General features: G+C 45.5%; 1 protein-coding gene across 4 annotated transcripts in view; it reads left to right on the top strand.

The window, feature by feature from the left end:
• The first annotated feature begins 564 nt into the window (after positions 1-564).
• Positions 565-24082, top strand: part of STON2 (stonin 2) — a 140569-nt gene continuing 117051 nt past the window's right edge. For 2 of the 4 annotated variants that reach the window (XM_036268385.1, XM_036268363.1), the window contains exon 1: positions 4384-4581. The gene's annotated coding sequence lies outside the window, so the exon portion shown is untranslated. Of the gene's footprint in view, positions 665-4383; positions 4582-9440; positions 9586-24082 lie in introns of those variants that run through there. The other 2 variants (XM_036268369.1, XM_036268374.1) reach the window with 2 other exon arrangements.

Raw genomic sequence — 24082 nt, 5'->3', positions numbered from 1 at the left:
AGTGATAGCCACCGTCCAGCATAGGAAAGGGGCGATTCCCGCCACCCCCAGAATACTCGCAGCGACGCTTGCCGCTCTCCCACACCCCTGTGTCCCCACGCTGCGCAGTGGGGCAGGATACGGGTTCAGCGTCCGAATCCCGGATCCGGGGTGCAGCCGGGATGCGAGGCTTCGGCGCCAGGGCGCGGGGAGTGGGTCCAGGCGGCGTGGGGCGCATCCCACCGCCCCGGCTCTCGGCCGCCCAATCAGGGCGCGGCTTGGGCGCGCGCTGCGGCCAATCAGAAAGGGCGGGAGCGGCGCCAGGAATCGCGAGCCAGCAACGGCGCTGCGATCCGGAGCGAGCTCGGCGAGAGCAGTGCGGCCGGGAGGGGATCCCCGGGCCAGCCTAGCCGGCTCTGCCGCGGCGACCTTCCGACCCATACTCGGGACCCTGCGGGCGGCGTCACCGTAACCGCTCCCGCGCCCCGCAGAGGGCGGGCGAGCGGGCGTGCGGGCGAGAGAGGAGCCCCGCAGGTGGAGCGGGCAGGGGGCGGGCCGGCCGCGAGGTCCTAGCGCCGCGGGCACTGCCCGAGCCCCTCGCACCCGGTGCCTGCTTCGGGCCGGAGTCCCAGGGAGGCGCGACATTTCCACATGCTGCGGGCGTCCAGGAGTGGGAGGAAGGAAGGTGAGTTGGTCAGAGGAGGACGGGGGTGTGGGAGAAAGACACCTGCGACCCCTGCATTCCTACTCAGACACTATTGGCCAACGCGTCTTCCCCAGTATCTGGGTCCCTGGGACGTTTTCGTTGTCCTGAGTCTGGAGGCGACAACAAGTGTCCCTGGGGACGGTGCTTGCCAGCCCCCCCACCCCGAAATCCTGGCTTTGGCGTTCCTCCCCACCTTCGGGGTGTCCATAGGCAGGACCCCAGCCAGGACTCTCAGGCGCGCTGCCCGCTGGACAGCGCCCAGAGGCCTCCTGGACCCGGCGGACCCCGGGTTTGGATGGAGTTTCCTCCGCGCGTTGCCAAGCAATTACCCGGACACCCGCCTCTGGCTGGGAGGAGGAGTTGAAGATGAGAGTGTTTATGAGTGAGTGAGTACAGTGTGTGTGTGAGTGTGTGTGATGAAGAGTTGAAGATGAGAGTGTGTTTATGAGTGAGTAGTGTGTGTGTGTGTGTGTGTGTGTGTGTGTGTGTGTGTGTGTGCCCTTATTGAAAGAAGCTGCCTGCGGGCTGAGTGAATCATTAACTGTGGTTTTGGGCAGCTACTGGCCCCTGCCTGCCTCTTTTTCCTTCTCCTAGGCAGGTCCTTCATGCTCACTCTCCTAATCTGTAAAGTGGCAATAATGATTGCACCCACCTGATGGCATTTGTTTTGAGGATTAAATGAGGCAATTCCTGAAAAACACTGGGCACTGCGCTTAAGTACTCAATTATTGCTGGCTCTTATTATTTCCTATACGGAGTGGATGGTCTTTTAAAGAGTAAATCAGAGGTGTCTAAACTGGCCCAGCGACCGTCTGGAGCTCTGAATAGCTTCCTACACTTGAAGGGGAAACATGCTATTAATGTTACTGATGGTATCATTGAAAGGTAATGTATCCCTTGATACAGCTCCATTGGAATGGTGAGAGTTAAATAGATTCCAACTAGTGTCTTAGTAAACCCTTGTAACCCTTGAAAAAACTGGTATGAATGTTGTGTGAAGAGAATGTCGTGGTACTTTGCTGAATGCTCGTCTTTCATTAGTATGATGGATTTGGGGAGCGGGTGGATTTGAAGGTTCTTATACTTTCTACTCTTCCCTTAAACAAACAAGTAAGGAGAGACAGAGAGAGAACAAAGCCTAACCACACGACAAAATTCCAGCAGCTTCTGGAAATCTAAATTGCAGTTGCCACTTTGCCACTGCAGGTAGTTTTTCACATATCTGACCTGGGTGGTCTGGTTCAGTTCTTGGCCACTGTGTCACTTTCCTTTTCTTGTTTAATCTGGGGAGTCAAGTACACATTTGGCACCATTCATTTTTCTTTTTAAAACCTGACATATCAACATGTAGCAGACTCTTTTGGAATTATGAAACCTGTTCTACCTAACTTCCCACTGTGTGGCAAACCCAGAGGACCTTCCTTCCCAAAGGTTCCTAGGGTGATGTAAGTGGGAATCTTCTTGTCTTATCACACCATGCGAGGCCCACAGCTTGGGATCTGGGAGAGGCACAGACAAAATGCCCCAGTTCTCCAAAGATCTCCGGGGCCTTTCCCAGAAATCTTAAGAATAAATACATCCACTCAGAGAACGTGATTATCTTCTCAGGGGGTAAGAAGCCCACTTCCAGATGCAGATCTTTCAAGTGTCAAATTAATTCAACAGCTCTTTCAGTTGATAAGGAGACTTTTACTCTCTCTACAAGAGTGGGAGGATCTGAAAGCCTGCTGCTGGAGGAGCGAGGGAGGGATGGGGGGCAGGGGAAAGACTGCTTAGTCCGGAGTCAGTTCTGCACCTGCTGAGAACTCTGTCTCTTTGGCTGATGTCTGGGAAACCTGGACAGGTTTGCTTTTCTTAGCCAAAGTCTCCCATTCTGTAAAATGAGGACTCATTTTGTTTGTTTGTTTGTTTGTTTTGTTTTTGGTAGAAGTTGTTCTAATGAATGGAAAACCCCTAGCATAGTTTCAGGGACATAGTTACAGGTCTGTAGCATCCAGAGGAGGTCTCAAAGGTAGGAGTGATCATTTATACCTGGGAAAGAAAAAAAGAGTTGATTGAGGGGATAACACCTTCACTGAATGTATTATGATGAACCAATCTCTTGTGAAGACAGAAGGAAGGGTAGAGCAAGGAGAGAAGACATTCCAGACAGAGAATGTAGGATATTGAAAATACTCTTAATAGTCAGTTTAGGCTGAATAACAACCTCCAGATTTCAGGGGCCTACAACAGTCAAGGTTCATTTCTCACTTTTGCTGCATGTCGAGTGTAGGTCAGTTGTGGTTCTGCTTCTGATCTGTTTTCATTCTGGGACCCCCTGAGGCTTAAAAAACAGCTTCTTTCTGGGTCAATACTGATTTCACTTATGAGAAAAGGAAAAAGGAAAACATGACAGAACAAATATGGCACTTCATGTCTGTTGGGAAGAAGCAGATGTCACTTCAGCTCTTATGCTATTGGCCAAAGGCAGCCACATGCCTGAACCTGATGTCAGTGGCATGGGAAAGTCTAAACCTCCCGCAGACAGTGAGGTGTGGCCAAGTCGGAGGGAAAGTGCAGAAGGAAATATAGCCCTGGGAAGTGGCCCAGAGGCAGATGATGAAAGGCCTGGGTCAGAGCCAGGGTGTTGAGACTGCATCCTATGTGCAGGGAGAAGCCACTGAAGGGTTTTAAGTTAGAGTTTGACATCCGATTTTAAGGCCGAGCATACATCTCTAGTGGCAATGTGTGAAGATTGAAATGGATGGGACTAACAGCAAAAGATGATGAGGGCCTGAACCAATACAGCAGCCTCAGATCGCTCTCACTGCCTGTCATGTGATGAGGTTCCACTGCTAGAACACGATTCAGTTGGCACTTGAGTGACTTGTCTTGTTTATGAGTCCTCTCCTAAAATGCACATGTTCTCTCATCTTAGAGTCATTATTTTATACTATCATGTAAAGCGGCAGCTCTTAAACTTCAGTACACTTCAGAATCACCAGGATGTCAGGGCCTCACCCTCAGAGTTCCTGAGTCAGCAGGTCCGGAGTGGGCCTGGGAGTGAGCATTTCTGGGAAGTGCTCAGGCAGTGCTGATACTGCTGATCCCAAGGCCACACTTTGAGGACCACAGAACTAAAAGGATAAATTGAGACACGGTGGAGGGAAAGACCTGAAAAGAAGGGGCTAGTGGAAGGGAAACAGTCTGGAAGGTCCCAGCATTCTCCATGTGGCACCTTTGTTGAGGGCTGACTCCGCCAGAGCAGTGGAGTCCGTAAGAGTGGGGTCTCCAGGTGCACATTAAATCGCAAATGCAATTCTCATAGCGAGGAAATGAAAAAAGTCGGATGTCACCGACTTTGAGTCCAAGAAGAGGACAGGTGCTGCTTTTATCCCCACCTGTGTCATCCTGCCCTGACCCCCGCTGCAGTCAGTGAGCACACCCCCTTTTACCTGGCTCCCAACCTCTCACTCAAGGCTGTCAGTGTATTCCAACCCTGACCCGTCGCACTCCTTGTCATCCTTGTTTTAATTTCTGGAGCCGGGTTAGCCCACTGGGTGGACATTTGGCTGCATTTTAAGAAAGCCAGACCAAGAAATTTCTCACTTCACTTGAGGTCACCTTCATGAATAAACATCTGCACCACGTGATCATGCAAATTGTAATCAACCCCCCTGTGTGAGAAACCAAAATCATCCCTGGCTTGGTTTGTACCAATGGGTGGAGCAAGCTGCAACAATTCTCCTAACTGTGACTCACCACTTCTGTAATGAGAGAGCATTCCAAGAATGGACGTTAAGGAGAAAATATGTTGGTGTGTATCGCCAGAGGTGGGTGAGAAAACCTGGAACCATAACCGCTGTCCAGGAGGCCTGGGGCCAACTCCATTGACCAGATCTGCCTGTTTTTCTCAGGTAATTTTACATGATGTTTCCCCACCTCCTGAAGGTTTGGCTTTTGTGGTATCTTCTCTTGGTCGGTTCTGCAGTGAACTACTATGGTTTCCTCACTCTCAGATCTCCAAGAAACTGGGTCTAAAGTTTCAACAGGTGCAGCAGAAAAAACCCAAAACCACAGTGAGAGCCAGTGAGGGAAAGAACTGACACTATCCAGGAGGGACTTAAAATGCTGAACATGTTCATTAGAAAGTGTTACAATTTCTATTGGGTAGCATTTATCCAGGAAATTGATGTGTAAGAAATATACATATCAAATCACCAGATAAGTAGTATCCTCTCTGTATGTTTATATTGAATAGATGTTAATTTTTTTTTCCATCTCTTACAATTTCAGGAGGAAGGTTTCTAGTGCAATTACTGCCTTTCTGAAATGTGACCACTTAGAAACAGTTGGCCAGAATTGTAGACAGATAACAGAAGGGCGGGATTGAAAACTCAAAGTCCCTTGAATGTTTTGTTCACTGTGTATACCTCTGTAACTCCACCTGACTCTACAGTAACCTGGACTTGTGCTCTCAGGTGGCCTCACTAACAGGCAAGAGGTGGTCATTGTTCTTTGTGATATGTAGTCACCATGAAGAGTGTGAAGATACTTTACAGGTTGTTAATGGCCCAGTAAAATCTTTGGAAGGTGGCGTCATGCAAAGAGCCTTGAGCACCCTCTGTGTACAAGGCTCTGAGGAGGATGTGGTGAGGAATTCAGAGAAGTATTCTGCGTAGTCTTCTGATACAGCCTTGAATCTGAGAGAGAAAGGGTGTACAATATTTATGCAAAATTAGGAACAGGTAAATAACAGTGTGGCCAACAGTAGGCAAATAATCAAAGGGTACACCACTATGCTGTGAATTCAGAGACAGGGATTCTTTTGTAGGTTGTGCTAGGCTGGGAAGGTTCATGGAGGTGCAGTCACACTGGATTGGAGGTCAAAGTAAGATTTAGGTGGAGCAAAGGGTTTTAGGGAATGAACGTACATTTACTGTGTCTCTGATGGTCAGCACAGACTTGTTCCAGGTCTGTGACGAGACATCTGGAGTGAGGGGATCACGTAGGAGGGGAGAAGAGAAGTCTGAGCTTCTTAAAGTCTTCCTATCTCAACGGTCATCTGACCATCTAATTGGAATATTCTGCCTGCTGGCATTCATCCTGACCAGTGAAACCACTGGGTGATTCATGAGCAGATGAGTAACACTGGACTCTAAGTCGACCTTCTTCACATGTTCCTTTTATTAATAGGAACACACTTTGGAGCTAAGGATGTCAGAGCTCTTTATAAATAAAATCTAATCCCATCATAAACTCTGTCAATCTGGCAGGCAGTAGTAGGTCTCTTTCTACTTGTAAAATGACCTGGGAAGGACAAGTGATTTGTTTCGAGTTGTGCAGGAGTCCCCCGGCTCTTCTGGGCTCACTGGTCCCACCTCTCCGACACTGGGTGGGGTCCAGCTTAAGTTGCTCCACAAAGGGGAGGTGGTGCTGAGAATTGGGGCCCCTGAATTCTAGTTTGGATTTTCTCCCTCTACATTATACCCCATGGAGGCCCTCCACTCTAACTCCAAAAGGTCCGCGTTACTTTTAATTTGCGGGTGAGATAATTATACCTTTCCCTTTCAGGCTTAACTCTGGCTCCCCTTGAAAGAAGGTACCATTTTAGTGCTGTGGGTCTGTACAAACACACCGTCTAAATGAAATGGCATTGTCAGCAATTTTCATGCCAAATGCCAACTAATGAAGCAGGGCTATCGGTGGCTTTCAATCTGCCTGAACTTGGAAGGGAGACTCTAGACCTTACCAGCTTGATAGAATCACTCCATTGGTTGCCTTCCTTTTCAAGTTAGCTAATTACTTAAAAATTAAAAAAAAAAAGTGGCATGAAAACATTTTATTTCTCTGCTTTAGAAACTGAATATATTTGCCTGACTTAAGCTTTTGAAAGAGAACAATTGGAATGTCATGGTTAAGTGGATAAAGCTGGGGTGGTCCATACATGGTGAGCTTATTGAATGATGCATTGTTTAAGTGTTGTCCATTGTGTCAACCCACAGCCGGCAACAGTCCAGTTTTACTTGTGTATTTTCTGCTCTTGCCAAACATAAAGTATTAATTTTTTCTACATCATTCCTTGTCCCTACATTTCTCTTGACTTTCAACTCTGAACAGTTGAAGGGTGTGAAAATTTTTATTACTGAAACGATCACAGTCACTGTTAACAGCTGTTGTCCATCCACTTTTACCATGTTCCAGGCCCTCTGCTAGTCTAATGACTACATTACCTCCCTTGATTTCTACCTCAACTCTGTAAGGTCAGGAAGAGTAACCTCTCACTTTACAAAGGAGACAACCAGCTGGACTTAAGTAATTTGCCAAAGTTTGCAGTAGACCTGGGCCTTGACCCCCTCTTCCAATCTCTCAGCTCTGGCAGCTGTGCCCCTGGCACCCCTGTGTCGCCTGCCGAAGAAAAGGGCTCTGAAGACCTAGCGGGCTCTCTGTTGGCTCGGGCCACCCCCCACAGAGGTCCTGGTGGAGGGAAAACTGTCCTTGTGTTTGCTGTCAGTTCACACCATCAGCAGGACTGTGGAAGCACACTTCCTTCTCTCCCTTGCCCTGTCTCTTCCTCCTTGATATTTGTGTTATAAAGTGTCACCTAGAAAGGTGGTGAGTTGGAGAGGGGATCTGTTTGAGTAAACTCAGCGTATCTCAGTCACTCACCATCAGCCTAAGTGGCACTCGGGGGCTGTACTCTGCAGCTGTGCCATCCGTCACACTCCAGGGCCCCAGACCTCGTGTGCTCGGCTGCTGGTTGGTGTTCATCCCCGATCCCCAAGTGGGCCCTGGGGAGGCAGTTCCAAGCAATCAGAGTCACTTGCTGTCACATTTTAGACTTGGCTGGTCACAGCACAGTGCTCACAGGGCCAGGGGCTTTGATCACCCGTCATCTGGCTACCCCTTTCCTGTGAAGAAGACAGAGAATGTGCATCCAATCCCAGCCGGGTGCTTGGCAGAGAGGGTCCTGGCCATGAGACAGGAAGATAAGACTGTAAGTCTGTGTGTTCTCTTGTGGGGGGAAAGTATTTCTCGTGGCTGGAGCATGCCAGAGTGGTTAAGAGCACAGACTCGGGAGCCAGACTGTCTGGGTTGGAATTATGGGATCTTGGGCATTATTTAACCTCCCTGTGCCTCAGTCTCTTTACCTGAATAAATGGGATAATAATAGTACCTACTTCACAGAGATCTTATGAGGTCACATGAGGTATTTAATTAAATGAGTTGTAAAGCACTATGAGATCAATGTCTAGGAGACAGATGTGTTGCATAGTGTTTATCAAATAGTACATAAAAATAACGTGGTGGGTGAACATTGTCTGCAGGTAGACAGTGTTAAGCTAGATGAAGCTCACCTAATTACTTCAGTAAAGGTACTTATGATGACTTCCACGCAGCTGCAATCTTATTAACTCTACTATGGGAATTTGACTTTTTATTTTTCCTTTCTAATTATAGTCAACATTCCATATTGTATTTATTTCAGGTGTACAGCATAATGGTTAAACATTCAAATAAGTTACAAAGTGACCTCCCCACCACCACCATACGTCTAATACCACCTGGCACCATACATAGTTGTTACAATAGTAGAGAATTTGCCCTTTTAAAGAATCATATAAGAAATACATTTGTAAACCGCCTTTTTGTAAAATGGATGTGAGAGAAACCGTTATGAGGGAGAGGGAAGTCCAGGATGACTTGATATTTTTGACCAGGGCTACTGGGAAGATAGAGTTGCCGTCATGTTGGGTGGAGAGGGCTTCTGGTGGGGTAGCCTTGGGGGAGGAAGAGGAGCAGTTCCAGTTGGCATGTGTTACATAGGAGAGGTGGCAGCGAAGGTGCTCACTGGGCAACCACTAGGCAGGTGACACCCTGGGCTAGAGACACCCTTGTGGGGACTCTGTCTATAGACGGGGTCTCCAGCCGGGGAGGATGAAAGTAGAGAGAGAAGGGGAGGATGAAAGTAGAGGGAGAAGAGGAGGATGAAAGTAGAGGGGGAAGGGAGGATGAAAGTAGAGGGAGAAGGGAGGATGAAAGTAGAGGGAGAAGGGGAGGATGAAAGTAGAGGGAGAAGGGGAGGATGAAAGTAGAGGGAGAAGGGAGGATGAAAGTAGAGGGAGAAGGGAGGATGAAAGTAGAGGGAGAAGGGGAGGATGAACATAGAGGGAGAAGGGGAGGAGAGCTGGGGTGGACGCAGGGCTCATCCCAGCTCCAGGGGGAGGTCACGCCAGCTGGAGTTCGTTCTCTCTCTCCCTGCTGGTGTGGAATGAAGTGGGGGTCTGTTGGCACTGCCCTTTGGGTGGTTTATCATTTGAGCTCCATAATGTTTAGTCTTCAGTCAAGAGACTACAGTCAGATACCCCTTGACCTCTTCCTAGCTCTTGTGACCTTGGGTCAGCTACTTACTCTCTGAGACTCCGTTTCCGTGTCTTGAGACGGGAGCTGGTAGCAGAAATGCCTGTTTCCGAGGTTGGAGGGCTCAGCGAGAGCAGCTGTGTTAAGGACAGGACACTGTCCTCGTTTTATCACGGGCAGGTTCTCAGGGCTCGTGCCTGTGTGTGGGGGGCCGTGACAGCTCACACATTTTCAAGCTCTGTGAATTTTCCCTGAACTGGAAACCACATTTTAATTCAGCCCGTCCTGCTACTATTTTCCTTTTTTTTTTTTTTTATTAAAAATAAACGACAGAGGTCAAGGAGAGACTGTAATAAATTCCACACACATATGCCAGCCACTAACACTTCCTCTGTAATTGAAACATGACATCCAGGGATCAAGTCTGGCCTGTGTATGTGGCAATTGGAACATGAATCACAGACGCACAAGCATTCTGAGCCCTGAAAGCTGAAATGCAGACACAGTGGTACCCCTGGCGATGACTGTGTTTCCATAGTACATACACCACGATGAGCCAGGTAAGAAGGGTCTCACTCTTTTCTAACATAACTGATCCTCCCCCACAGCTTTGAATCCAAGTTTTACACTTGGTTGGAAAATGCACCCAAGACAGTTGGTTTCACTCAGCAAATAATATGCTTCTGAATCTATTTTTTTTGTTGTTGTTGTTGTTTTTTTTTTAAAGTCTCTCTGTCAAAGCTAAAGAAGAATCCAGAGATGTGGAGACTCCAATTCTGAAGTCTTGTGTCTCAATTCCCTAATTCGTGTGTCTGCCGTGTTTGCATTTATGGTTTATGTGCTTTGAATTTGTGGCTTTTCTGTTTTGCAAGAGTTACTGTCAAAGAGACAGCTAGCAAAAGAAACACTACTATTAGTGGCCGCGGGGCCAAATATACGTAACGATGTGGTTGGCTTCTCAATCCCGACTCGAATTTTTGAGAAGCCTTCTCCAGATGGAGGTGGGAGGTGTGAGGTCTGCAAGAAAACATTAGAAATACCCGAGCAGACAAATGAACGCGAGAGAGCTTCCAGTGATTTTCTCTCTGCTCTTTCGGGTTGAGGAAGTAAAGAGAATGGGCATACACTGTGGGAAATTTCCATCAACTGGGAAAAAACAATACAACAAATATTCTGCAGCCTGCTGAGAGCCCAGGGAGTCCCAAGGTCAGAGGATCCTGCCCCATTTGTCTGTGGTGACAGCCTCCCCACCCCCAAAGGAACGCCTCACCCTTAAACAATGGAAGTGTCCCTGGGAAGCTGAAAAGGTACATGCAGAGGGAATTTTTAGAAATCATATCGTTTCAAAAGTACACCAGTGGTTTCCGAATTTTCCTTAGTAAGAGTGTGTGCCTTTTGCAATTCAAATATATAATGTAAATACTATTAGAAAAAGCAATTAAAAAGAAGGAGATACACTTGGCGTGTGGAGATGGGTGAATTGTCGTCATTTTTTTTTTTTTAATAATGTGAGGATTATTTTGTCCTACAAGTCGTCACACTTCCTAACATAGTGCTCTCTAGATTCACGATCTATAAAGAAGTACCCGCCCTGGCCAGTTTGGCTCAGCAGTTAGAGCGTCCGCCTGCCGTCCAGAGAGACCCGGTTCGGTTCCCGCTAAGGGCATGTACCTCGGTTGCAGTTTGTCCCCGGCCCTGGTTGGTCGTGTGGGTGGCAGCCACTCGATGTGTCCCTTTCACATCGATGTTTCTCTCTCTCTCTCTTCCTCTCTCTCCCTCCCACTCTGTCTGTACAAAAAATGGGAAAATGTCCTCGGATGAGGATTAAAAAAAAAAAAGAAGTACCCAGTGTCCCAGTGCCCGTCACCCATCAGCACCCAGGACCCTCCTCCACAAAGGCAGAGGCAGCCGCAGTCAGCACACACTTGGTCGGCTCTCTTGCTGTGCCAAGCCCACCCAGTGTGTCCCGGCTCCTGGCTGCTGTCCCTGGCAGTTGGAGACACCCACGTGCCCTGCTTTCGGTCAGCAGACGCGGACTTGGGATGTTTCTTATTTGCGAGGGGCCTGCTTCCTGAGGATAATGCCCAGATCAGCTGGGTCCAGCTACAGCTGCAGCCCACTGTGGTGGTCTAGTGTCTGGCTGGGTTGTTTTGGTTTTATGCTTGTGTATCTGTTTTGCTGGGGGAGTGGGGGAGGGATTCTGAGAAAAGGGAAGGAGATATCCTCTGCAGTACTGAAAACGGAAATCAGGAATTATCAGTTCAGGGTCACTAGAAGCCACAGCGTCTGGCTTCCTGCTGCTCCGCTCCTCCGGGATGATTCTGTTTTGTTTTGAAACCTCTGAAAGTGACAGGAGTTAGATAAATTGTTCTAGGGTGGAGGTCTTTACAGGGAGTCCAGAGATCCCCAGGGGATTCACGAAGCGCCTTTGGGAAAGGCATCCGTGAAGCACCTGAGATTATTATAAGTCATGTGTCCTGTGTGTGTGTTTTTCCAGAGACGAGTCTCTGGCTTAAACTGTATGTCACAGAGATCCAGAGATCCCTACCCTTTAAAATAAGATCCAGAACCAGTTCTAGGGGGAGGGGTTCAGATGTGAGTTGTGCCTCTTGCTTTGGCCCTACCTAGAAAACTCTTCCTCACGGATGGCATGTGTGCAGTGGACATATCCGTGTGAATGTGTGGAACATCTAGGGGAACCCACGGAAGCCCACACTGCAGAAAGATAAAGAAGGTTTCACTTCTTCAAGAGCCGGAAACCCAGAAAAGCAGAACCCCTACACTTTTGTCTAAGGCTTCCTGTCCTTTCTCTCGGTCGTCCTTGAGCCCGAGCAGAGCGCCTGGAACTCTGTGTCTCCTGCAGCTCGCTGTTGAACTGATCACTGATATCTCTTTTACCCGGCCTTCCTCTGACTTCCCTGCAGTAGAAGGTTGCATGGGCCCAGGCCTCCGTGATGATGACAGGAAAAGGCATTTCTTCTGAACTTCCAAGTGTCTGTCTGCCCTGTGCCCGACACGTTAATGTCGACCTTCCCACACCCGGTTCTTTCTCCTCGTATCGTACATTCTCTCTGGGTAACCTAGTCCAAACTCAAGGCTGCTGATAACCCATCAATCTGTATTAGCAACACTCGTCTCTCGTCTTCTGAGCTCTTCACCTGGCTGTCTAACGGGCCTCAGTAGACATCTCCCACAGGCCCATCGATCCTCGGTCTAAAACCAAACTCATCCTACTCCTGCCACACCTCATCCATTCTCCCCACCGAAGTTCTTATCCTGGTGAATGGCATTAAAATCTATCCAGATTTAACCCGGCCAGTTTGGCTCAGCAGTTAGAGTGTTGGCCCTTGGACTGAAGGGTTGAGGGTTCAATTCCCAGTCAGGGACACGTACCTGGGTTGCAGGTTCGATCCCGGGCCCTGGTCGGGGTTGTTCGGGAGGCTGCCAGTCGACGTGTCTTTCTCACACTGATGTTTCTCTCTTCCCCTTCCCTGCCTCCCTCCCTATCTGAAAAATCAATGGAAAAATATCCTCAGGGGAGGATCATCAACAGCAGCAACAAAAAATCCAGTTTTCCAAGGATCTTTTTCACCCACCCACCACACCAGTACGCCTTCATCTAAACGAGCCCCAAGTAGACTTTATCCCCATTCTTGATGATCTTGCATCTTAGATGGCCCACACAAACCCCCCTTACCCCTCAAGTTGTGATGCCTGAACACTATATTCACTAGCTGGTCTTCCCACTTCCCAGCCCCCTTCTTCATTGCTCCCAGATGGATATTTCTAAAATGTATGTTATTTCCTCATCTAAAATTGTTTAATTGATCTCCTTAATGCAGTCTTTATGACAAAAGTCAGCCTTCATGGCATAGCCTACAAGGTCCTGTCTGACCTGACTCCTGACCTTCCCAGCTCCTGTCTTACTGCTGTCCTCCTGGCTCATTGTTTCAGTCACACTGCATTATCCATAGTTCAGAAGGCGTGAGGTGCTTCCCTTCTTCTCCCAGTCTTTGTGTGAACATACTACATTCTGTTACAGCTGTTTTGCGTGGGGACTTGATAAGAAACTATTACACTGCAAACTTCTTGGTCATGTATAAAACACACCCTCCTTCCAGCACCACATCATCCCATGTCTTCTCCTCCTCCGTTCTTTTTTGTTAATCCTCACCCGAGGACTTTTTTTTTTTTTTTTTGCCTTTATCTTCAGATAGAGCGGGAGAGAGAGAGGGGGAAAGAGAGAGAGAGAAACATTGATGTGAGAGAGACACATTGAGTGGTTGCCACCAACATGACTCCAACAGGGGCCAGGGACAAACTGCAACCGAGGTATGTGCCCTTAGCGGGAACCGAACCCGAGACTCTCGAGTCCACAGGTAGACGCTCTAACTGCTGAGCCATGGCTCAGCAGGGCTCCTCCTCTATTCTTAACACTAACTCTATATCTAGGCCCTCCGTGAATCAACCTCATTTCTTAGCCCCATCTCCTCACATGGGCCTTCCTCTCATCTCTGGATCCCTCCCTATCTCTGATACATACTGCAGGGGCTGGGGTCTGTGATGGGTGATGTTCAGAAATTGGGTTAAGTGGCGAGAGGTCTGGGGATGGATGTAAGAGTCAGAGATGTCTGTTGCACACACTGTCTGGTAAAAAAAAAACCATGGTTTTGCATGTTAACACAACTGTTTAAACATGGCTAAGTAAAATGACACCCTCTAATTGATCCTATTGTGTTGTCCTGTTTTGTTCTTATAGATGTCATACTGCCAACTTACAATGTCTTTTTTCCCTGTTCCCAACTAATTTCTGTCCATCGGCTCCTGCCCCTGCCCAGGTATCACCTTCACTGACCCCAGGATCGCACTAGGTGTCACTCCTCCGTGTGCTAATAGCACTGCTGGGTTTTCCTGGGGTGGCCCCGATTGCAGTATATTGTGATCCCTCATCTCGCTCTCCAAGGCAGGGTTTGGGTCTTCATCCTCGAATTTCACTAGAATATGCCTAGAGATAGGAGACGTTCAATAAATGCTTTTCTGGAAGTAGTGTCTATTGCTAGATATTTTATTTTGTTGGAGAACATGTGAAAACCACATAGGGCTTGAGACAAGTTAAGTCTATTTCCCCTCTTTTAGGTATTTTCAACATTTTTGCAAATAAGTGTGTCTGTCAATCCCAAATTAATAAATTTGCGAACACAAAAGCAAAAGGCGGTGCACTTTTGCTGTGGTCATTCGGAGACTTTGTGGCAGGAAACAGCCTCCTGCCCTCCTCTGAGGTGAGTTTCAGTTTGTACCAGGTAACTCGAAAAGTCCTTCCTCCCTGGAAGCTTGTCGTCAGGATTAACGCTGTGTACACTGGTTAGTTTTTGCCTTCCTTTTCAAACTGCTTCTTATTAACTCCTTGCAATCGGGTTTCCAGTGTAGCTGCTTTAGTCTGTTCCATGAATGCTTGTTGCGTTCCTTCCGTGGAGCTGACCCTGACCTTGAGAAAGGGCGTGGACGTCCCTCAAGGAGCTGACGCTCCAGCTAACGTTCTTCAGGGTCAGCACTGACCATCCAAGCCCCCAGAACGTCCTGTTACAACACTTAACACCATAGAAACCTGCCTTGAAAATTCTGTCTTGCCTTCATGACCCTGGAGGCCTCTGGTTTTTCAGTTTCTCTAACCATCTGGCTCTGTCACTTTGGGCCCCCACTTTTTCCTTCTCCCCTCCCCCCTTTCCCATATGTAGGCATGCTCCAAGAGTCAGTCATTTCTTTAGTCTATCTTTTCATTTCCTCTGTTGATAACCTATTCATTCTCTTGGCTTCATGTTTCTTTTTTTTTTGTATGACTCTAAAATTGAACTTTTTACCTCTAATTAGACCCCAAATCTATATATTCTACATCCACCCTCTTTTTCCCAATTCTTGAATCTCAGCATTTCCCAAATTAAACCTCACTTTTTATCCCCACTCCCAGTTAATTCCACACCCATTGTATCCTTGGGATGTGTCCTGGGTCCCTCCCTGCCCTGGATCCAGCTCTCCTCCTCACCACCCCGGCTTCACTGCTGTTCCCTCGTTGGCGTTTCTTTTATTCTGGTGAATGAAGGATGAGCCCAAGGATCCCGATGGCAATAGGCACTTACTTTCGTCTTCTTCCCCAGTCAAGTTTCTTTCCCGAACATTTGACATTTTCCTGCTTTTTCTTAAGTGTGGGTGGTGGGGTGGGAGGTTGTGTGCTGTTGCTGGGCTCCTGGACTGCACAGCTCCAGGGCACATTCCCAGTCCCCCGATGTGGGTGGCGCCCCCTGGAGTTGTGCAGCCCAGTACTGTGGGTGTGTTGGATGCGAGGGGGTGGAGGGGGCAGGGCACTGAAGACCGGAGTGGCGGGCAAAGAGTTAAGGGGAGTTGGCAGCTCTACCCAGGAGGAAAGTTTTATTTCTTCAAAAGAAGGAAGGATGGGGAAATAGTTTTTCTTTTTCTCATCTGCGGGGGAGAAGAAAGCTCTGTTTTCTAGACAGATCTACACTGACCTAACTCTGTAGTTGAGCCACCCACTGAGCTTGAGATCTGTGGCCTAGAGCTGTTTTCCGTGTTATTCCTGATATAGGGAGCGTTGGCAGGAGCTTCTAAAACGAGGTTCCATGGTCCTGCCTCTGTGCTGATAGAGTTGGATGGCCACAGACTCTCATCTCATGTGGCCCAAAGGGACTGGTGACAGCTGCTGCCCACTGTTTACTGAAACAGCGCAGATGGCTTGTGTCCATCAGCAATGGGCACCTTGCTGGTACCTAGAGCCGTGATGTCCACTGTTCAGGGACGCTTGGAGCACCCAGCCAGGCAGGTTGCTCCCTCCAGCTGCACGGACACTGCTCACACAGATGACCGTTAGATGACCACGAAGATGGGGTCCCTAAGTTGTCCAGTGTGGTGTCTCCGCCTCCATACCTTCTCCCACCAGGCATCTCCAAGCCAACCGCTGCCTGGCCTCCAGCTGGCAAGTCGCTTGCTGCCTCAGACCAAAGCTCACACTGCTCCTTCCTTTTACCCCCAATTTCGAGATCTTCCCCTTTCTTCTACTTTCATTTCTTGAATGCCACAACCAAAGGATGAAATCAGCAAGTTCTTGCCTCCTTTCTTCCTCTCTCTCTCTCTCTCTCTCTCTCTCTCTCTCTCTCTCTCTCTCTCCCTCTCTCTTTCTTTTGTTTTGTTTTCATCCTCTAGGACACTTTTGCATTCATCTTCAGATAGAGCGGGAGGGAGAGGGAGGAAGAGAGAGAGAAAAATCGACATGAAAGGGACACATCGACTGGTTGCCACCCACATGACCCCAACCAGGGCCGGGGACAAAGTGCAACCAAGGTACATGCCCATAGCAGGAACCAAACTCGGGTCTCTCTGGACCATGGGCTGACGCTCTAACCAGTGAGCAAAACTGGCCAGGGCTCTTGCCTCATTTCTTTATCAGGCCAACTCCTATTCATCCTTTTTTAGTAGAAATAATGGCAATGGATAACATTAATGGAGCACTTATTCGTTACTGCATGAAAGTCTTACATGCAGCTCTCTTCTCATCCTCACAGGAATCTCACACTATTGGGTAAAATCCAGGTTTGGAGAGCTTCAGAGAGATTTCCATGATTAGAGTTAACAAGGACTAGGGTCTTGGCCTGGACTATGGAGCTTGGTGCTCTGAATCAGTGCTACTCATCTTCCTAAGACCCAGGGTATAGAGTCTCTACCAGGAAGATTCCCTGGGCCCCACCCCATGACCTTCGGTCATTTTCTGTAGTAACTAATGTTGTCATTCAAGTTCAGGGCCTCTTACAGGTGATGGAGATAGATGTTCCTTCCCTTTTCTGAGGTTCCCAGTATGTTAAAGCCTGGAGAAATTTTGTAGTGTAGTTTGAAATCAGGGAGTGTGATACCTCCAACTTCGTTATTCTTTCTCAAGATTGCTTTGGCTATTTGGGGTCTTTTGTGGTTTATATGAATTTTAGGATTATTTTTTCTACTTCCAATGTTATCTACAATAACATTGGTATTTGTGTGGGGATCACACGGAATCTGTAGATTGCTTTGGGTAGTATGGACATTTCAATGATATGCATTTTTTTGTTTTTTTAATCCTCACCTGAGGATATTTTTCCATTGATTTTAAGATAGAGTGGGAGGGAGTGAAGGAGGAAGAGAGAGAGAGGGAGAGAGAGAAACATTGATGTGAGAGAGACACATCAATTGGTTGCCTCACGCATGACCCCAACCAGGGCCTGGAACCGAAACACAACGGAGTTACGTGCCCTTGACCGGAATCAAACTCGAGACTCTTTGGTCCTCAGGCCGACACTCTAACCACTGAGCCAAACCGGCCAGGGCTCAAGGATATATTTTTTAAATATGTTTTTATTGATTTTTTTAGACATTTCAATGATATTAATTACTCCAATACATGAGCACAGTGTATCCTTCCATTTGTTTGTGTCCTGTTCTGTTTCTTTCTTCAGTGTCTTATAGTTTCAGAATACAGTTCTTTTATTTTTTTAACCTCTGTGGTTAAATGTATTCTTAAGTATTTTATTCTTTTTGATGCAGTTTTAAATGGAATTGTTTTCTTAATTTTTTTCCTTCTGATCATTATTAGTGTATAGAAATGTAGTGTATTTCTGTATATTAATTTTTTTGGCAACCTTACTGAATACATTTATTAGTTCTGGTAGGAATTTTTTTGAATCTTTAGGGTTTTTTATAGATGGTATATATGGTATAGTGTCGTCTGCAAATAATTACAGTTTTACTTATTTCTTTCCAATTTGGATGCCTTTTATTTCTTTTTCTTGTCTGATGCTGTGCTAAGACTAAATTGAATAAGAGTGGCCAATTGAAATAGAAATAATCCTTACCTTGATTCTTATTTTAGAGGAAAAGCTTTGAGCTTTTCACCACTAAGTTTGATGTAAGTTGTGGGTTTGCCATATATGGCCTTTATTGTGTTGAAGTATATTCCCTCTATTGAGATGATCATATGATTTTCCAAGACAGGGTTAGAAAAATATTATGACCTGTTTTGTATCTTTGCAATTAACCAAATCAAAACCTTTAACACATACTCATACAAATAGAAACCCATCAGTAAGTCCCAGAGATCATACCTCCAAATACATGTTAGCTACCTCTTTCCATCCATCTCCATTGCCCCATCCTGGTTCCAGATGCTTATCTTTTAAAATCACATACTAAGTAATATTAGTGTGTGATTTTTCAAACTTACCTGTATATTTAAAGTCAATGGTAAGTTTTTAATGTTTTGGCAACAAGATTTAAAGGTCACAGAAGAGTCATATTTTTCCCTTTGATTATGAAGATTGCTTTGCATAGCAATCTTTTTTTTTTTTAGGAAAGCAATTTTTTTTAATTGTGTTAAAATACACATAATATAAAAGTTACTGTTGTAACCATTTGTACAGTTTGGTGGCATTAAATATGTTCACATTGTTGTGCGACCACCACCAGCCCTCTTCACCTTTCAAAACCGAAACTCTGTACCTGTTAAACAACTGCCCATTCTCCCGACTTCCTCCTACCCCAGCCCCGGGCAACCCCATTCTACTTTCTGTCCCTATGAATCTGGTTACTCTAGGTACCTCATATAAGTGGAGTCATATAGTATTTGTGGTTTTGTGACAGGCTTATTTCACTTAGCATATGTCCTCATCCCTATTATAGCATGTGTTAGAATTTCTTTCCTTTTTAAGGCTGAGTGCCATTCCACTATATGTAAATACCACATTTGTTTATCCATTCATCTGTTGACGGATACTTGCGTTGTTTCAGGCCACCATTATCTTGTCTCAATGACTACAACAGCCTGCTAACTGCAACAGCTTCTTAATCGTTGTCTCTGCTTCTACTCTTACCCCTTTCAATTCGTTCTTCACTCAGCTTCTGAAGAGGCAAATCGAATTGTATCGTTCCTCTTTGAATTCTTCTTTGACTTCTCATTGTGCTTGGAATAAAATCTAAACATCTGTCCTGGCCGGTTTGGCTCAGGAGTTAGAGCGTCGGCCTGCAGTCCAGAGAGACCCGGGTTCGGTTCCTGCTGAGGGCACGTACCTCGGTTGCAGTTTGTCCCCGGCCCTGGTTGGGTTGTGCGGGAGGCAACCACTCGATGGGTTCCTTTCACGTTGATGTTTCTCTCTCTCTCTCTTCCTCTCTCTCCCTCCCACTCTACCTAAACAAAAAATGGAAACATGTCCTCGGGTGAGGATGAAAAATAAATAAATCAATAAATCTAAACATCTAAATCTGGCTCACAAGCCCCCATATTTCTGAAAGTGAATCACCTTGATAGCTTTATCCCGTGCCCTATTCTCCTTGCATACTCTACCCTCAGTTCAAGTTTGTTCTTGTTTTTTGTTTTCTTTTTTCCAATCTCAGACTTTTGATGTTTTTGGTTCCCTCTCTACTTGTTCTGTCATTGTTGGCTTCTTCTCATCCTTGAGGTAGGAGTTAAATGTCAGCTCTTCAGGGAGATCTTTTCCCACCACCCTGTGTATTAGAAGACCCCTCTTTATTCCTCATCTCAACCCTTTATTGATGTGCAGATATGTTATTTGTTTGTAGTTGACTTGTTTCATCCCTGTCTTCCTCTCTTGGGTATTAGCCCCCCTTCAAGGCAGGGTCTGTATCTATATCATTTACTTTTTTTTTCTTTATTGATTTTTTTTAGAGGGAGAGGAAGAGAGAGATAGAAACATTGATGAGAGAGAACATCGACTGGCTGCCTCCTGCATGTCCCCCACTGGAGATTTGGCCCACAACCTGGGCATGGGCCCTGACCAGGAATCGAACCGGTGACCTCCTGGTGCATGGGTCGATGCTCAACCACTGACCCACACTGGCTGGGCTATATCATTTACTTTTGTATCTTGGGCATCTAGAGGTGTTTACTAACAATTTGTTGGGTGAATTAATAAATATTCTATCTTTAAAAGAGTTTGAAAGGGGATTCCACCTCTGTTCTACTTTTCCTTTACTCCCTTTTTGCTCATTCTCCCTTCATCCCACCCCTCACACATTCTAGATTGTTAACATCCTTTTCGTTGGAAGAGTCATTGGCATGATATCATCATTCCTGCTCCAGAAAATTGGTTGACTGTTGGCCTCCCTAATGTTCAAAATTGTTCTTCAGCTTTTTGCACTAGAACTGATCACCCCTCCAGTCTTGCCCCATATCTCTGGAAAGGCAAGCTAATTAATGTTGCAGTGGTTTAAGTGAACAAGAGAAAGAAATCAAACCTTCCAGAGAGAGAACTCTATATAATAGGTTCTGAAGTGATACATGTATAATTGTGTGTTTTTTACTATTTTTCATTATTTTGTATTTACTCCGTACTATGGGTGTTAATAGATGATTTACTTGTAGTTCATTCCCTAATCTATACAGGAAATTTATTTGAAGAGAGCTGTGTCTAGGCCTCAAGATATTGAGCTCTAAAGTAAATTCTCCTCCGATTTTTAAACTACTATCCTGGCTCAGCACCGGAGGGTTTTCTGCCTAGGTTATCACAAGGCTGAAATTAAAGTTTGGCCACTGTGTTCTCACCTGGAACTCAGGTTCTCCTCCAAGTTTATGCCTGTTGTTGGCAGAATTCAATTCCTTGTGGTTGTAGAGCTGTAGTTGCCTTTTTCTTGCTAGTGGTTGGTTACCGCTCTCAGTTCCTACAGGCGACCCTCAGGCCCTTGCCCTCCCCCTTCACCTCCCCCGTCTCAGCAGTGGAGAGCCTTCCTTTCACACTTTGAATCTCTCTGATTTCCTCTTCTGCCACCAGCCAGAGAACTCTGCTTTTTAAGGGCTCTATGATTAACTTATTAACTTAAGCTCACCTGGATAGTCACCTTATCTTTTTTTTTTCATCCTCACCCGAGGACATTTTTCCATTTTTTGTTCAGATAGAGTGGGAGGGAGAGAGAGGTAGAGAGAGAGAGAGACAGTGATGTGAAAGGTACACATTGAGTTGCTGCCACCCGCACGACCCAACCAGGGCCGGGGACAAACTGCAACCGAAATACATGCCCTTAGCGGGAACCAAACCCGAGTCTCTCTGGACTGCAGGCCGACGCTCTAACCACTGAGCCAGACCGGCCAGGACTAGTCACCTTATCTTAATGTCAATTGTTTAGTAACTTTAGTGCATCTGCAAAATCCCCGTTGTCATACATTATGATATAATCACTATAGCAACACCAAGATGTGGAGGTCAAGGGGGTCATTGTAGAATTCTGCTTGCCACAATTTCTCTCTCCTATTTTATTAAAGTTTCATTCACTTGCGTGTAGAAAACTTCTTTATAATAGCTTAAACAGAAATTTTTCCCACATAGTAGTAGAGATGCATGATTGTTGATATTGGTTCAGTGACTCAGTGATTTCAAGGCCGATGACTCTGGTTCTCTTAGCCTTTTCTCCGGGCTGTAGTATGATTAACAAAGCTTCAGCCGTCAGGACCATGTTTAAGATAGGAAAAAAGAGAAAGTGAGAAGGGTCGGGCTGTATGAGCCATACCCACTACCTTGATTGGGAATGTGAAACAAAGACAAAAAACATTTCTCGGAACTTTATCTCTTATCATACATACTTCCATGTATGTCTCATTGGCCAGAACTTGGCCAAGTGCCTACCCCAAGGTACAAGGGAGGCTGGGAAAGCAGGAATTGAAATTATGGTGACTGGCTTAACCAATAATGATATACCTTCTGGTGCCAGATGGTGATAGGAAATAAATGTTGGCAATACAATTAACATGTTTGTTATACATATTTTCTGGAAGGCAGGATGTGGTAAAATAGAACAGAGACTTGTGATCCTGTCTCAACTCTGTTATAGTTAGCTGTGTGACCTTAGACTAGTCAAGCAACCTCTCTGAGCCAGTTCCCTTATTTATCAAGTGAGAGAAATGTCTGCTTTACTTATCTTAGGGTTATTATTAAAATGAATTGAGATAATACATGAGCTTTTTTGCATTGTGGAAATATATACTAATTGTAATTTTAAATATTTGATATAAAAATAAGAATGTATTTTATTGATTCTAGAATTATATGTATGTAGGCATGTAGGTACATATTTTTAAATACTTTATAGTTTGAAATTGGATGAATTTTACAATCTGTGGCATCTTAACTTGAATAAAATATAATATTAATGTTTTGTTAAGCTTCTTAAAAAGTCTTAGGGTCATACCCAGGAAATATGGCCACTGTTGGGACCCCCAGGCCTCCTGTAGTCTCCTAGGAAACTGACAGTCTCCTGATGCAACATTCAAAGTGATACACTCATGACTCTAAAATGTAGATGAAAAGAAATTATCCATGCCAACTCTTTACCTTCACACAGGCAAGATGTTAGCATCCCTAAGTCCAGATATGAAACTGAAGTAAGCCAAGATGAATTTAACAAGGCAGAATAAGCCAGCGACTTCTAAGAGTTCAAGGTACTGGAAAGTGTTATGTTCTGCAGATTTTAAAGCTTGACCTCCCTACCACAGTCATTCACTGAATGTGACACGCTGTTCAGGTGCCTGCGGATGTCATTCTGGGTCACTGCCCCAGGAATGCACCAAAGATCAGAGACAGCCGGCTTTTCCAACCAAGTGTGACTTGGAACCTTGACTCTGAATGTGGAGCCATGGAGTTGTTGGATAGCACAGCCAACAGGACTATTTATTTTAGAGACAAAAATCACACAATAGACTCTTTGTAATTATAACCTGGGGATATACATATATGTATGCATGTACATATACGTGTGTGTTTATTTAGATGTGTATGTATTTTTACATGTGTATGCATGTCTACACACACAAATAAAGTAACTTTAGAGGGAGTAGGAACAGACATTTAGGGATAGGGGATTATGGTGTGTGTGATTGAAAGCGAGAAATAGGAGAGCGTTACTTTATGGAGAATCCTGAGTACATACTGAGTATAGTTGAAATATGACATATGTTCCTTTTGGAGCTCTTTCTCGTATATGTTTGACTTGAGGCTGGGGTGTTCATTCTATTCACCAATTTCCAATAGAAGAAGAGTAGTCAGTCATTTTTTATTTTAAAGAAAGGAATATTTAAATGAAAAATGGTAAAAAGATAGGAAAAGCAAACAACAAAGGCCACTCAAATTTTCCCTTTCAAGAACATCAAAGCACCTGTTAATTAAAATGTGTGTGTGTGCGCGCGCATGCGTGTGCATGTGCACGAGTGAGTGTGTACCTGTTCTGTAGCAAACTCTGTTCAGGTTCTGTTACATGAACTCTGTTCTTTCATAAGCGAAAAGAATGTGGAAGAAGAAGGAAGAGGAGCCACGTTCCAAGTTCCTAACCTTGTTTCAGTTTTTGCCATAGGGTGATCAGGCCTTCCAGGCTGCTGTTTATTCTGAGAATTTATGAAGCAAGTAGCATGGTTACTTTAACCTCCTGATTAAACTTTTATGGTTTCTGTAGCCCGCTGTGACAGAAGTATAAAACCATGCTTGATATTTTGTGCCCTTGTACCATGCACAATTCTGAGTGTATGGAATATGCTCAGTACGTTTGTTGAATGTCTTGTTTTGAAGAAAGCTCTAAAGAAATACATAGAACCCATGCATCTCATTGTTCCTATTCCTTCTTCCTTCCCAGTTTTTCTTTTGACATTTAGATGCTTGTTCTTGATCAGAAAAAAAGCTGAGGCCTTACTTTGGGGTTTGGAATTGGCACTGGGATCTAATTTTAGATCGAGTTTAAAATGTTTCTGCATAAACCCCAAACAGACAGCTGGATGATGTTTACTAGTAGCCTCAAAACCCAATAAGTGGATGCAGGAAATATCAAAGGAGCTGTCTAGGTGAATACACATGACAAAGAGATGTAAGGCAAAGATGGCTAAATTCTCAGATTTAAATAACCCCTTTTGGATCCCTAACCAAACAAGAATTATGTTATGGTATTATATAGGATAATACAAAATAAAACATTGCCCCAGTTCTGAAGATGTGGAATTAATCCATCTAGCTATATGAAACCCTTTTTTTTCCT

The sequence above is a fragment of the Molossus molossus genome, unplaced genomic scaffold (genome assembly GCF_014108415.1).
Source record: "Molossus molossus isolate mMolMol1 unplaced genomic scaffold, mMolMol1.p scaffold_m16_p_1, whole genome shotgun sequence".
NCBI lineage: Eukaryota > Metazoa > Chordata > Mammalia > Chiroptera > Molossidae > Molossus > Molossus molossus.
This window is presented reverse-complemented; position numbering and strand designations above follow the sequence as displayed.